At 43.3% G+C, this 15,224-nt stretch overlaps 1 protein-coding gene across 4 annotated transcripts in view; it reads left to right on the top strand.

Annotated features, from left to right (window-relative positions):
- The window catches only part of abhd18 (abhydrolase domain containing 18), a 135,390-nt gene that overhangs the window by 13,637 nt on the left and 106,529 nt on the right, over positions 1-15,224 (top strand). The window contains exon 1 of one of the 4 annotated variants that reach the window (XM_041197504.1): positions 4,146-4,465. The exons of the other annotated variants lie outside the window; for them this stretch is intronic. The gene's annotated coding sequence lies outside the window, so the exon portion shown is untranslated. Of the gene's footprint in view, positions 1-4,145; positions 4,466-15,224 lie in introns of those variants that run through there. 4 annotated transcript variants of the gene reach the window in all.

Below are 15,224 nucleotides of genomic sequence, written 5' to 3'. Positions count from 1 at the left end.
TCCAGTCTTTGGGATGTACACTGGCACTGAAATTCATATACCACATTATTCATTTGTGTGATAGGCAGAACATCTTTTTGGCTTGATGGCAGCATCCTGTTAGTGGCGAATACCACTCGTGTTGCTACTGCAAAGTAGCAGCGTGCAACAGCTAGTAACCCTAATTCAGACTTCATTACTTTTCCCTCTTACACTGAACCTGCCTAATACCTTGTTATTTATTGCTCTAGTACTATCTGTCTCCCCTAATATTCTCTACACATTGATACCCCCTCTAGTATTACTTCCTGATTCCGAAACCCCTGCCAAGTTAGTTCAAACCCTCTCCAATAGCAGTAGGAAATCATCTCGCAAGGAAATTGGTCCCAGCTCTATTTAGGTGCAACCTGTCCAGCCTGTGCAGGTCCTATTTCCCCCAGAACTGATCCCAATATCCCAAGAATCTAAAGCCTTTGTTCCAACCAGGCATTTTTCAGTTGTATTCTCCTATTTTGCTATTCAGTTGTGCATGAAACTGAGTGTGATCCTGAGATTGCTACTTTTGGGGATGCACTTGCTAATTTCCTATCTAGATCCCTAAATTCTGACTGCAGACCTCATCTCTCTTTCTACCTATGTCATTGGTACCGATGTGGACCACGACCACTGGCTGTTCACTCTGCCCCCTCAGGGTGCCTTGCAGTTGTTCAGTGACATCCTAGACCCCGACACAAGGGAGGCATCATGTCATCTTGGATTCACATTTGTGGCCGCTGAAATGCCTGACTGTTCCCCTATCAAATCTCCTTTCACTGTTGCTCCTGTTTGTGCCCCTGTACAGTTGAACCAGCATTGGGGCCATGGTCTTTGCTCTGGCTGCACCCACCAGGTGAAGCATCACTTTCATTAGCATTCAGAATTGAATACTGGTTGGAGAGTTAGATGAACCTGGACTCAGGAACTCCGGCACTACTTGCTTATTCCTTCTTGACTTTCTGGTGTTCACTCATTCCCTCTCTTACTGCATACTCTTAATGTGCAGGGTGACCACACCTACTATAATGCTATCCACACAGCTTTTAACCTGATGGACTTACCACAGTCAGGCCAGTTGCTGCTCCAGCTCCAAAGCCCAGAGCTCAAGTGGCTGCCACTGATGACAAATCCTGCACAAATGGTTATCCAGGACACAGGAAATGTCCTGAAGTTCCCACATGCAACAGGATTTGCACTTCAGGGGTCAAAGCTGCCCTGCCATTCCTCCATCAATTAGATAATAAAATGTACTGCAATAAAGATTTACTAGCTACTCTCTTTTCTGTCATCACTTAAATATAAGGAGGTGAACTGAAATGCTTTTTTTAAACCCTTAAAACAAAAATAGTTTTTTTTTAATTTCCCTAGTCCTTAGACTAACTTCCTAAGTTTTGAGGAAGGGAAACAAAGCTTCACCACCCACCATCCAATCAACTCATAGCCTTCCTGTGATGTCACAGTTTGATTCCCCACCCCCCCCTCGCTTCAGTAATCCTGACCTGCTTCACACTCCTCCCAGTCTGCTTCACGGTAATCCTGACCGACTGCATGCACCTTCTGGTCTGCTTCACAGTGACCCTGACCTGCTGCACGCTCCTGCCAGTCTGCTTTACAGTGATCTCCAACTTGCTTCATATCTCCCGGTCTCCTTCACAGTGATCTTGACTTGCAGCACACTCCTCCTGGAATGGGGAGAGTTTCCTCAGACAGCTAAGCATAATAGGGTGAAATTCAAGAGAAGTAAGCAAGCTGAAAGTGGCTGGGACTTGGATAGTTTTCTAGGACTACTGTTGGTCGATGAAAGGAGGTTCTGAGACAGTGGGACCATGTCACATGCAATGTCAGCTGTGGGATTTGTGTCTCCATGGAGGGAGAAAGAGACCAATCCCAACAGAGGAAATGTTTAGAGAACTGATGGAGACCAAGCAAGCTCTGGAAGAGGCCCGTGCAGTGGTGGTGGAACCGCTAAGGGACCCTGACCCCATGGTACAAAGAACAGCTCACCTCTAATGAACTGAATGGGGTTCTGTGTAGGCAGGCTCAGAACATAGTAGATCAGAATCGTGATGTAGTCACATCCCAACCTGGGAGGTTGAGGACAATCTGGTATGATCTGTTGACAATAAAGATAAGACTTTACAAAATCTCAGAAGCCAAATGGAGGGAGGCGAACAGGAGATTAAAAGGCATGGATGTGAATGGAGCACCCCATTTGTCTTAGCTCCTAAATCCAATGGGAACTGATGGTTCTGTTTTTCAGAAACTAAATGAGGAATCCAAATTCACCTGATGTCTCAGGTGGATGAGTTGCTTATTCAACTCAGCACCTTAGTATAGACCAAATGGTAGTGGCAGATTCCTTTAATGAAGTCCACAAAAGAGAAAACTGCTTTTGTGTCTCCTGAGGAACTCAATCAGTACAAAATCATGCAGTTTGAATTGTGTGGTGGTCCCAAACACCTTCCAGAGATTCGTGGACAGTGTTGAGGCTTCATATCCAGTACAAGGCAATGCACTTGGATGACATAATTGTTTACAGTGGAGACTGGGGTTCTCATTTAGGTAGAGGCCATATTTAACCGAAGCATATTAGGGCTCATGGCAAACCCAGAGAAGTGCAACATCGGGTTGTCAGAGACCAAATACTTAGGGTACACTGTAGGGCACCAGGTGGTGAAGCTCAGTTACAGAAAATGGAAGCTATAAAAGTCTGGCCTTACCTGGGGTGTAAGAATCAAATCTGGGCCAATCTTTAGATGTTTTCAGTTACTACCAATGAATTATTCCAGACTTCGTTACTTGGCCAAATCCCCTTATGGAACTGAGACACCAATCCAGATGTGGTTGAGCCTTCAGGCATAGGCTGTTTTTAGGAATCTGAGCCAAGTGCTGTATAATAATCCTGTGCTCATGATTCCAGACTTCAGCAAAGAACTTGTTTTTCAAACCATTGCCTCAAGTGAGCTTGGGAACTGTACTTACCCAAATAGTTGATAGAGAAGAACATCTCGTGCTCTACCTGAATAGGGAATTGTTTCCTAGCAAGCAACAGTACCCTGTGGTAGTGAAGGAGTGCCTTTCAAGCCACACACTATCCTGACTTGGAACTATCTATCACCATTCCTTCACCATTGCTGAGACAAAATTCTGTAACTCCCTTCCCAAAAGCACTGTGGGTGTACCTACACCACATGGACTGCAATGATTCAAGAAGGTGGCTCATCACCATCATCTCAAGGGCAATGAAGGATGGGCAATAAATGCTGGCCTAGCCACCAATGCCCACATCCTGTGAAAAAATAAAAAACAAGGGCTGTAGAAACAGTAGAGTACTGCTGACTTGGTTGTCTGTTTCTCTAAGTGACCAAGTGATCAAATGGATGCAGTATAACAAAGAAAGAAATACCCTTGTTACCCAGTGGTTTTTGTCACTGTAGCCCTATTGTCTTGAGGTGGGACATCAGGCATGAGAATGCTAGAGCTGATAGCTCTATGGCCGCAGTGGAAGGGGAAAGGGAGGATGTATAGCAAGATGATTAAAGGTCAGTATGTCAGCCACAGGCTGATGTGTGCCTGAGTAAAGTTTTGGCCCCTTTAAGAACCTCACTTTTAAAAGGTAATTATAATCGGATTGGGGAGAGATCTTCCCCAGCCGGCTGAGCATAAAAAGGTGATGTTCAAGAATAGAAACAAAGCTGAAAGAGTCTGATGGTTGGGGAGGTTTCTAGGGCAACCGCTTATAGGAGAAAGGAGGCTCCGAGACAATAGGACCCTGTAATATCAGATAATCTGATGTTTTAGTGAGGTTTGTCAAGGGATAAATATTGACCAGAATGCCAGAATCACTCCCCTGCTCTTGTATGAATATAGTGAATGGGACCTGAGAAGGCAGCAGCGCCTCTGTTCATTGTCTTATCTGAAAAACAGCTCTTCTGATAGGCACCTCAGTAGTGAAATATGTGCTGAAGTCCTTAAGTGAGTTTTGAACTTTTGATCTTCTGACAAGGCAGGAATGCTACCACTAAATCAAGGCTGATACTGATGTCACATGGTTAGCACAGATTAATCAGTCAGAAGGAAAAATAACGCCCAACATTCATAGAGACACAAACTTGTAAGAGATTCATGGTTTACACTTACAGCAGCCTGGAAAGAGCCCTCTGTCCAATACAAGGGTCAACAACTTTAATAACAAGAAGAGTTATTTAAAAAAAAAATATAGTCTGTGCTGTATTGTTCTGTGATTATGAGAGTGCCATAGGATTATTTATATCCACCTAAGAGAACAGATGGAGCCTTGGTTTAATGTCTTCTTGGAAAGATGGCACCCCCAACTGTGCAACTCTGACTCACTACCGTACTGAATGCTTAAGTGTTATTTAAACCTAGAACCTGCGACTCAAATACGAGGGCTACCATTTAACTGAAGCTGACACTGAAAAGAACCAAGGTATTCACAGTATAGTTTTTGTTATTAGTGTATCACATTTAGATCATTTGTAAGTGACATAATTACACATTTGTAATATAATTATGTTATCGCTTTTGCATGTTTTTAATCAGTGTCAAGAAGCTTGCTTGAAAATGTTATTAGGACACTGACTTTTTTTTAAAGATAAAGAAAAAAGTGATTGCACCTGATGGCTTCCAGAACTCTCTGTGAAGTCACATCATTTTGCTCCCTTCCTCCCTGGAATTGCTAACAATTATCATTGTTGATTCTTTTTAAAAAATCCTCCCCTAGTAACCTATAATGTTGCTTTACTGTGAAAACTAAAACAGTCAACAAAATATTTGCATTATTTGAGAACTAAATTCAAATAACCACAGCATCCATGTGTCCCTTTTTAAAATAGTGCTTTGCTTTAGGAATTTGAAACTCGAGCTACAGCTTCTATTTTTGAGTCGCTGTCGCTTGGCAACAAATTATGTACAGAGATAACAGAATAATTATATAGTTAGTTACTTATAAGCCAGTCAATTTACTTTTCTCAAACCAATGAATACAAGATCAAATTATGGTTGCAAAAAAAGTAATTGCTGATGTCATGCATAAGATACTCTTAAAATCTTATACCGCCTAAATGTATTACAAGTGAGACAGCTTTTCTTCAATCGTAATTTTGTTCACTCAGGGCTGTACTACCATAGACACAATCAAATAGAAACGAGTCAAAGGCAGTGGTGACAATAAAAAAGATAAAGCAGAATTCTGTGGATGCTGGAAGTCTGAAACAAAAACAGAAAATGCTGGGAAAACTCAGCAGGTCTGACAGCATCTGTGGAGAGAGAAACAGAGTTGATGTTTTACATCATTATGACCCTTGACCCTTCTTCAGAGCCACAAAAAGGTAGAAATGTCATGAAATTTATACAGTTTAAAGGGGGGGGGGTGGTGAAGCAAGTGAAGCTGGATAGAAGGCTAGCGATAGGTGGGGGCAATGGAGAGATTGGGGGCAATGGAGAGATTGACAAAGATGTAATGGACAAAGGAAGTATTAATGGCAGTGCTAGGGGCTGAAAAAGGTGCTGATAGTGGCATTAAGGTAAGGAAGCAGAATGTGATAATAGTGGGACAAGGGTAAGCACTCTGAAAAGAACAACATGAACAAATAACAGATGGCCTTTGTTGTGTGGGGTGGGGGGAGGGGGCAGAGGTGGGGGAAAAAGGGGGATTGAAAATGTGATAAGAAGAGAGAGATAAAAGGGGATACAACAATGAATAAATGAATGAAAATAAAGATAAATGGATAAAAATAAGAATGAATTTTGAAAAAATGGATAAAAAAGGATGTAGACTGAGGAAGGAGTTCATGATCTGAAGTTGTTGAACTCAATGTTAAGTCTGGAAGGCTGTAAAGTGCCCAGTCAGAAGATGAGGTGCTGTTCCTCCAGTTTGCGTTGGGCTTCCCTGGAACATTGCAGCAGGCCAAGGGCAGACATGTTGGCATGAGAGCAGGATGGTGTGTTGAAATGGCAAGCAACAGGAAGGTCTGGGTCATGCTTGCGGACAGACTGAAGGGGCAGGTGGTGTACCTTCTGCGATTATATGGGAAGGTGCCGTGGGAAGGGGATGAGGTGTTGGGGGTGATGGAGGAGTGGACATGGTGTTCCAGAGGGAACGGTCCCTACGGATTGCTGATGGGCGGTTGTAGGGAAGATGTGTTTGGTGGTGGCATCATGCTGGAGTTGCTGCAAATGGTCGAGGGTGATCCTTTGAATGTGGATGCTGGTGGGGTGAAAAGAGAGGACAAGCGTGACCCTATCATGGTTCTGGGAGGGAGAGGAAGGTGTGAGGGCAGAGGTTCGGGAGAAGGGTCAGACATGGTTGAGGGCTCTGTCAACCACAGTAGCTGGGAAATCTCAGTTAAGGAAGAAGGAATACATGTCAGTAGTGCCGTTTTGGAAAGTGGCATCACTGGAACAGATGCGACGGAGGTGAAGGAACTGAGAGAATGGGATGGAGTCCTTACAGGAAGCAGGGTGTGAGGAGCTGTAGTCGAAGTAGCTGTGGGAGTCAGTGGGCTTGTAATGAATATTGGTTGACAGCCTATCACCAGAGATGGAGACAGAGAGGTCAAGTAAGGGGAGGGAAGTGTCAGAAATGGACCATGTGAAGGTGATAGAGGGGTGGAAATCAGAAGCAAAATTGATAAATTTTTCCAGGTCCAGACAAGAGTTTGAAGCGGCACCGAAACAGTCATTGATATACCAAAGAAAGAGTTTTGGGAGAGGGCCTGAGTAGGACTGGAACAAGGAATGTTCCAAATACCCCATAAACAGACAGGCATAACTGGGGCCCATGGGGTACCCATAGCCACACCTTTTATTTGGAGGAAATTAGACAAGTTAAAGGAGAAATTGTTCCGTGAGAGAACTAGATCAGCCAGATGGAGGAGAGCGGTGGTGCATGGTGATTGTTCGGGCCTTTGTTCAAGAAGAAGCGGAGATCCCTCAGACCATCCTGGTGGGGGATGGAGATGTAGAAGGATTGGACATCCATGGTGAAGAGGAGGCGGTTAGGGCCAGGGAACTGGAAATTGTTGATATGACGTACGGCATCAGAGGAATCACAGATATTGGTAGAAAGAGACTGGACAAGGGGAGACAGAGAACAGAGTCAAGATAGGAAGAAATGAATTCCATGGGGCCCTTACCACTGCCATTAACAATCTTTTTGTTCATGACATCTTTGTCAATTTCTCCTTTGCCCCCATCTATTGCTGGCCTTTTTTCCGGCTTCACCTGCTCCAGCCCCTTAAACAGTATAAATTTCATCACATTTCTACTTCTCTGTAGCTCTGAAGAAGGGTTGTATGGACTCAAAACGTCAATTCTGTTTCTCTCACCACATATGCTGTCAGACCTGCTGAGTTTTTGCAGCATTTTCTGTTTTTGTGACAATAAGAAACCCTGTTTAGTTATTAATTACATTGTTGTCCTAGTGGGGAGGGAATCTCCTGAATAATGCACTACTGTACAGTATTGACTTAATTACAAAACATTGCAGTGGTTCCTTCATCAATATGCAATAAGAACAAAAAAAGCTGGAAAACTCAGCAGGTCAGGTAGCATCTGTGGACAGGAACAGAATTAACGTGTCAGATCGCTGACCTTTCGTCAGAACTGAATAAAGATGGAAATGTAAGAGTTTTTAAGCCAGTAGAAAAGGTTGGGGAGGTGGGGGTGGGGGTGGGGGTGGGTGTGGGGAAGAACAAAGGAGAAGGTCTATGATAGGGTGGAGGCCAGGGGAGATTAAATAACAAAAGATCTCATGATACAACAGCAGTGGCAAAGGATATAGTAAAGAAACAAAGGTTGTGTCTAAATGAAGCATTAATAGAGTCATAGAGTTATACAGCACAGAAACAGGCACTTCAGCCTATCGTATCCGTGTGGCCATCAAGTGCCCACCCATTCTAATCCCATTTTCCAGCACTTGGCCCATAGCCCTGTATGCTATGGCGTTTCAAGTGCTCAACTAAATACTAATTGCTAAATAAAAAAACATCTGAATGGAACATGAAGGGATAAAGAAACAAGGTGAAGATGACCAAGCAAAATAAAAAAAGAAAAAAACACAAAACAAGATGGAGGCAGAGGTTATGATCTAAAATTGTTGAACTCAATGTTGAGTCCAGAAGGCAATGGAGTTCCGAGTTGGAAGATAAGGTACTGTTCCTTGAGCTTGTGTTGAGCTTCACAGGAACGCTGTAGCAGACCATGGACAGGAAGGTCAGCATGAGAGGTGCTGGTGGAGAATTAAAATGACAAGCAACCGGAAACTTGGGTCGTGCTTGCAGACTAAACGGAAGTGTTCTGCAAAGCAGTCACCCAGTCTGTGTTTAATCTCCCAAGTGTAGAGGAGACCACATTATGAACAATGAATACACTGTACTAAACTAAAGGAAGTACAAGTAAGTTGCTGCTTCACTTGAAAGGAGTGTTTGGAGCCTTGGACAATGAGAAGGGAGAAGGTGAAAGGGCAGGTATTGCATCTCCTACGCTTGAACAGAAAGGTGCCATTGGAAAAGGAAGAGGTTTTAAGGGTGACCGAGGAGCGAACTATGATGTCACAGAGTGAACAGTCCATTCAGACTGCTGATAGGGGAGGGCAGGGGAAGATGTGTTTGGTGGATGCATCATGCTGGAGCTGGTGGAAATGGCAGAGGATGATCCTTTGAATACGGAGACTGGAAGTTGAGGACAAGAAACCCTATCACAGTTCTGGGAGGGAGGAGAAGGAGTAAGAACAGAGATGCATGAGATGGATTGGACATGTTGGAGAGCCCTGTCCACCACGCTCGGTCAGAATCCTCAGTTGAGGAAGAAGGAAGACACATATCAGAAGCACTGATGTGGAAGATTGTGTCATCAGAACAGATGCGACAGAGAAGGAGAAACTGGGAGAATGGAATGGAGTCCTTATAGAAAGCAGGATGTGAGGAATTGTAGTCAAGGTAGCTGTGGGAGTCCATGGGTTTGTAGTGAACATTAGTAGATAGCCAGAGAATTCAAAGAACAGAAGGGAAAAATCAGAGATGGACCAGGTGAAGGTGAGGGAAGGGTCAAAATTGGAAACAAAGTCAATGAAATTCAGAGGGAGCTCTGTGACCATCCTGGTAGGGGATGATGTATGGAGAGATGGACGTCTGTAGTGAAGAGGAAGAGGTTCGGGGTGGGAAATTATTGAGGCAACATGAATATCAGAAAAGTCACAGATGTAGGTAGAAAGAGGCTGTACAACGGGAGAAAAAATAAAGTCAAGAAAGGAAGAAAGAGGTTCAGTGGGGCAGGAACAGGCTGAAACAATGGGTCAACTGTGGCAGTCTTGTTTATGAATCTGGGGAAGGAGGTAGAAGCAGGTTGTTTAGGGTTGGGGAACTATGAGGTTGGAGACAGTAGAGGGAAGATCTCCTGAGGATATGAGGTCAGTGACAATCCTGGACACAATGGCTTGATGTTCGGTAGTGGGGTCATAGTCCAGGGGGAGGTAAGTGCAAGTGTCAATATGCATTATTCATCGATATACAATTAGCTGCTTCAAGCTATATTTAGCTGGAGGGAGCTAGTTCCATATCCAGTTTGCTCACTTAATCTCTTTGACTTTCAGTTATTGCTTTTCTTGGTTCACTGGTCAGCAGCAATGTCTGCAATGTTTGAAGGCTGCAAATAGCATGCTTTATTTTGAATTTAACAATCTACATTGGTACATGTAACTTGTTTAGTGCCAAGAGAGCACAAATTGTATTAGAAGGAACCAGCAGGCAGATCACTTCAAGGAACATTTTAGGATTGGACCCTACTCCCTGTTCATCAGAATTACCATTTGTGCTTTATATTGCCAATATCATCACTTTTGTAAATCCCAATCACAAATAAATTTGATTAATACATTTAACCTAGAGAAAGTGTGCCTGGTGCTTGATACTTTCCGCTTCCTGCACTGACATAGTTGTCATGGGAATTCTGTATGAATTCCAATTCTAATTTATGCTAACTCAGCAGAGCATCAAATTATCAACATCATCCACTTAGTGAGAATGTAAGACTATTGGCATGAAGAAATGAAAATGACTGAACAGTAACAGCCAGTAGATAACCAAAGCAACTATATCAACAAAAAAAGCAAGACTTGCAGTTATATAGTGCTTTTCATGGCAACCAGACACCTCAAAGTGCCTTACAGTCAATGAAGTACCTTCGAAGTGTAGTTACTGCTGTAGGAAATGCAGCAGCCAATTGCCGCATAGGAAACTCCCACAAATAGCGATGTGATAATGACCAGCTCATCTGTTTTTGTAATATTGATTGAGGGATAAATATTGGCCAGGACACCGGGGATAATGTTTCATATACTGGTTTCATGGCCGATTTTATCTAGAAAGACTGTAGTTTGACTCAGGTAATTACTTCAAACTGATTTATTTACAGTATGTACATGATGAGCTACTAAGTAGGCACCTTTATCCTGAGTGCTGACTATCCCATGTGCTGTACAGAGTTTCTAGCACATGACTGTTGATGTCACTGTTGCATCATCATGTACATCACTCATTACCATATCTATTCTATTAACCCATTACATGGGACCTACCCCCAAACATACTGTCAACTTCTTTAATAACGATGTTAAACTATTTTAAAAATTATTTACGTTGCATTTCCTTTAAACTATTTACATTGCGATTGCTCTACCACCTCTTCCCCTCAAAGTCCACTGGTCAGAGGTTAAGTTTTTGTGGTAGCTTCACAACTCTCCCTGACCACGTTGTTTTGGCTGCTGAGCTGGGTAGGTGGTCTTGAACTGGGTCATTAGGTGGGTTAGCATTCCACAAGCTGCTTGAAGTACCTTGAGACTTCCATCCCACATTATGTAGTAATCGAAGACCTGTGTTCTTGTGGATTCCAATGAAATCAGGGCTCTCCTGTTATATCTGAAAGTACCAGACAGTTTTTGGAGCAGGTACGATCATGGATGCTCCATTCTTTGAAGGACCACACTTTCTGATTTACGATCCCGAATCCAAACCCTCTGGTTCGGTGTTAAGTGGGTTAGATCTTGACCCTATGTCTGGAGTTGTACCAATGCTGCTGCTTCTCACAGAGGCCAGTCTCCATGTTCCTCATCCTTTTGTGGTCAGCTGGCAAAACATTAGGTTGGAGGTTCCTTGGCAGCAGAAGGACATGTGTCATTAGCTGTTGGCCCATGAGCAATTCTGCTGCTGAGAAACCATTAGCTAAAGGTGTAGCTCTGTAGTACAGCAGAGCTGAATTCCAGTCAGAATTCTTTGTCATTAAGGTCTTGATGGTTCTCACGGCTCTTTCAGTCTCTTCATTGGTTTGAGGGTGGAGGGGAGAACTGGTGACATGGGTGATCCCATTATCCTTGGTAAATTTCCTGAAGTGGTCATTGACGAATTGTGGCTCATTATCTGAGACAATTTTGTATGGAAACCCGTGTGTGTAGAACATGGTCTGCAGTGCCCTGATCACAGACTCAGCTGGAGTAGTGTGGTGTCTGGTCTCTTCCAATCACCTTAAGTAGAAGTCAATGGCAATGAAGTATGCTTTGCCTTGAAAATCTTGCTTCTGCCAACCAGGATGGTACCGGGGCTGTGTGCATAACTGGCTATTAATTTTGCAGGTGTGGCAAGAGAAAACAAAATCTTGGATAGTATGTGTAACACCCAGCCGCTACAAAGATTGTGGTACTCATCTTCTGAACTTTGCAACCCCCAGATAGACTCCATGGAGCCTATGGAGGATCTCTTTCTGTATCAACTTGGGAATGACCAAGCGGTGGTTGAAGACCTGGAGATCATCCACTATCATTAGTTGCCTGCAATGTTCATGATATTTATGGCAGAGCTGCTCAACAGGACTATATTTAGACCAACTGTCCTGGCAGAGTTCTTGGACTTGGGCAATGTTCCACGTCTTCCTTCTGTGCTCTCCATAAATCTTGCAGCTTTCTGGTGGAGACTGGCAAGGAATTGATTATGGTTCAGGAGAATGTTTCCATTTTGGATACAAGTATGAAGTCCTCGGCAATAGCTTTGTCCACCATCACTCTGGATAGGGCATCAGCTGTGGTCTGCACCTTTCCTGGCACATACACAGATGTGTATTGGTAACGCATCAACCAAAGCCTGAACCTTTGAATGCATAGGGGCATTTTGACGATCTCTGTGGAATTCAAGAGGGTGATTAATGGTTTATGGTTGGTCTCAAGCTGAAAAGTGTTTGGAACTAGAGATTGTTTAAGTATGTTATATGTGTATTTGTGGGTGTTAGGAATGAGTTTTAGCTTTAAGTTTGTTTGATTTGTGTTTCCGTATTGGTGTGTTAAGAAAGGGGAACTTAAGTTTTGGTTTCACTTTAAAAGATGCCTGCATTCTAATGAGGTTTAATGACTCTTGAAGGGAAGTTAAAACAAACCAGAGGTAGAAAAAACTGTACTGTTGCCTAGCAACTGGGGTCCAGAGAGAGGGACCAACAGAGATGGAGAAAAACTGAAAAGTAGTTTCAGTTCAGTTGAACGGAGCTGCCAGGAGAAGCAGCATAGGAGAGTGACTGATAGTAAGTCCCAATTAAAGAAGAAGCCAAAACTAGGCAGTGGAACAGGAGAAAGATCCCAAGAAGACCTTCTGGTTAAAGGAAGAACAGGACTCTGGAAAAGTGAAGTCAAGAGTGAGACACAGAGAAAGGCTCCAACCTTAAAGGGAGAAAACTGCAGGACCCAGACTTAAAGCAAAATAGGTTTGTGAGAAGCCAGGAGATCCAAGGAGACAGCCGAAGGTGGCTGTGATCGAACCTTACACTTGCAGATTCATACCTTGAAGTTCGATGTTTGATGGCTGGACAGGAATTGTTTTGAGCCATGCTAAATTATCAGGAAACACCAACTCCAGTATCAAGCTTAAAGTTGTTTTAGAACCTATTACTTCCAATGTGATGGACTAGTAGGCTTATTCATGATTCTTTACTTCGCCCAGGAAGTCTGATAGCATTTGTTTGTTGATGATCAATTTTCTGAGTGCCTTGTGTGCTGTATTTGTTTTGTTGCTTTCTTCCCTTAGAGGAGGTTTTAAATTTACAGAACTGCTTGAAGTGTCCTGTCCTCCCACATCAGAAACACTATGCGCCCTCTGCTGGGAAATCTTGCTGTCTGTGCTGCTTCTTTGCCCTGCAGCATAAGCACTTCAAGATGACTGTTGTAGGGATCACGTCCTTTTGGCTGTTTTGGCAGGCTTTTGAGTGTGCAGGGCTAAGCATTTAGCGGAGGTCACCAATGCCTTGGTGTGTTGGATGGGGGGCTGATCTCACTTCTTTAGTTCTGTCTGATTAATGGAGTGAAGCAGTTGATCAAGTTGTCTTTTAATACCCCATGCTTGCAGCAATTAGCTAGCTTGGACGGGTCAGTAAGTAAGGAACAATTCGACGGATTCCCCTGGTTAGTGGAATCTCTGCTTGAATTGTACTAAGCTGCTTTTAGGACAGATTTGAAGTCTGCAGAGGTTTCTTGTACCCACTGTCTCAGGTGGACCTCGTTGGCTTAGAGGAATGAACTAACTTGGTTCTTCTGCTTTTTGGTAAGGAGATCTGAGGCTGCTCGATACCTTAAGAGGTTCTCTCGCCATGACTTCCAATGTTGGCCTCTGTGCGGGACCGCGACACTTTCAAATGGATGGGATAGGGATAGCGACTGCTTACATGGTGTTGCCATCACTACTGCTTTCCTGTTGATCCCCTTCTTATGTATGTTTGCAGATTGCTGTTCAATTAGGTTTTGTTCCAGTTTCATGCCATGGGTGTTCTGTTGATGGCACCAACACTTCATTAGATTGGTGTAATCGCTGCTGCTACCATGTTTCATATACTTGTCGTGTAGTCAGGGTAGTGTGTGGCTCAGAGTGGGACTTCCCATCTGTCTCTGCCCTTGTCTTTAGAATTGATAGAGATTGTGGGCTTGGAAGGTACTGTTGAAGGAGGTTTGGTTAGTTGTTGCTGTGCATCCTGTAATTGGTGTACACTGCCATCACTGTGCACTGATGGTGGAGGGAATGAATATTTAACTTGCGGATGAGGTGCCATGTAAGTGGGCTGCTTCATCCTGGATGGTGTTGGAGCTGCAAGCATACCACGAGTACTATATTCCATCACATTCCTGACTTGGGCCTTGTAGATGGTAGACAGACTACGAGGAGTCAAGAGGTGAGTTATTCATCACAGAATTTCCCTCCTCTGACCTACTCTTGTAGACCCAATATTTATATGGTTTGTCCAGTTAAGTTGCAGATCAATGGCAGCCCCCATGATGTTGATGTTGGGGTATATTGCGGTGGTAATGCTATTGAATGTCAAGGGGTGATGGTTAGATTCTATCTTGTTGGAGATAGTCATTGCCTGGCACTTGTGTGGCGAGAATGTTACTTGTTGCTTATAAGTCCAAACCTGAATGTTGTCCAGATCTTGCTGCATTTGAGCACAGACTGCTTAAGTATGTGAGGAGTCACAAATGGGACTGAACACTGTGCAATCCTCTGCAAATTTCCCCATTTCTGACCTTATGATGGAGGAGGAATCAGCTGGAGATGGTTGGGCTAAGGTCACACATCTGACCTTGTTAAAGCCTTGCTAAAATCCATGTAGGCTACATCAAACATGCTACCTTCATTGACACTCCTTGTTGCCTCCTCAAAGAATTCAATCAAGTTAGTTATAACTTTCTTCTAAAAATTCCATGCTGACTGTCTTTGATTAATCTATACCTTTCTAAATGATTTATACAGTGTCTCATTTTTTTCAATACTTTGCCCACCACTGAGGTTAGGCTGACTGGCCTGTAATTACTCAGGTACCACTTCCCTCCATTTTAAACTATGGTGCAAGGTGAAACAGTCCTCCAACACTTGCCTGTAGCTACAGACAATTGAAAAATGATGATCACAGCTTCTGCTATTTCTTCCCTTCGCATCTTGGGATACATTTCATTTGGGCCTGGCAATTTATCCACTTTCAAGGGTGTCAAACACTTTAATGCCAGAGAAAATTGAATATATACGCATATAGTACTACACTACACATAGGAAGGGTAAATCGACCACAAACATATTCCATGGAGTGTACTGAAGGTGATAGAGACTGAGGAGTCTAAGATTCTACACTAATCATGTTCAACAAATGCAGAGCAACAATCAACAAAG

Source organism: Carcharodon carcharias, chromosome 1 (genome assembly GCF_017639515.1).
Source record: "Carcharodon carcharias isolate sCarCar2 chromosome 1, sCarCar2.pri, whole genome shotgun sequence".
Lineage (NCBI taxonomy): Eukaryota > Metazoa > Chordata > Chondrichthyes > Lamniformes > Lamnidae > Carcharodon > Carcharodon carcharias.
This window is presented reverse-complemented; position numbering and strand designations above follow the sequence as displayed.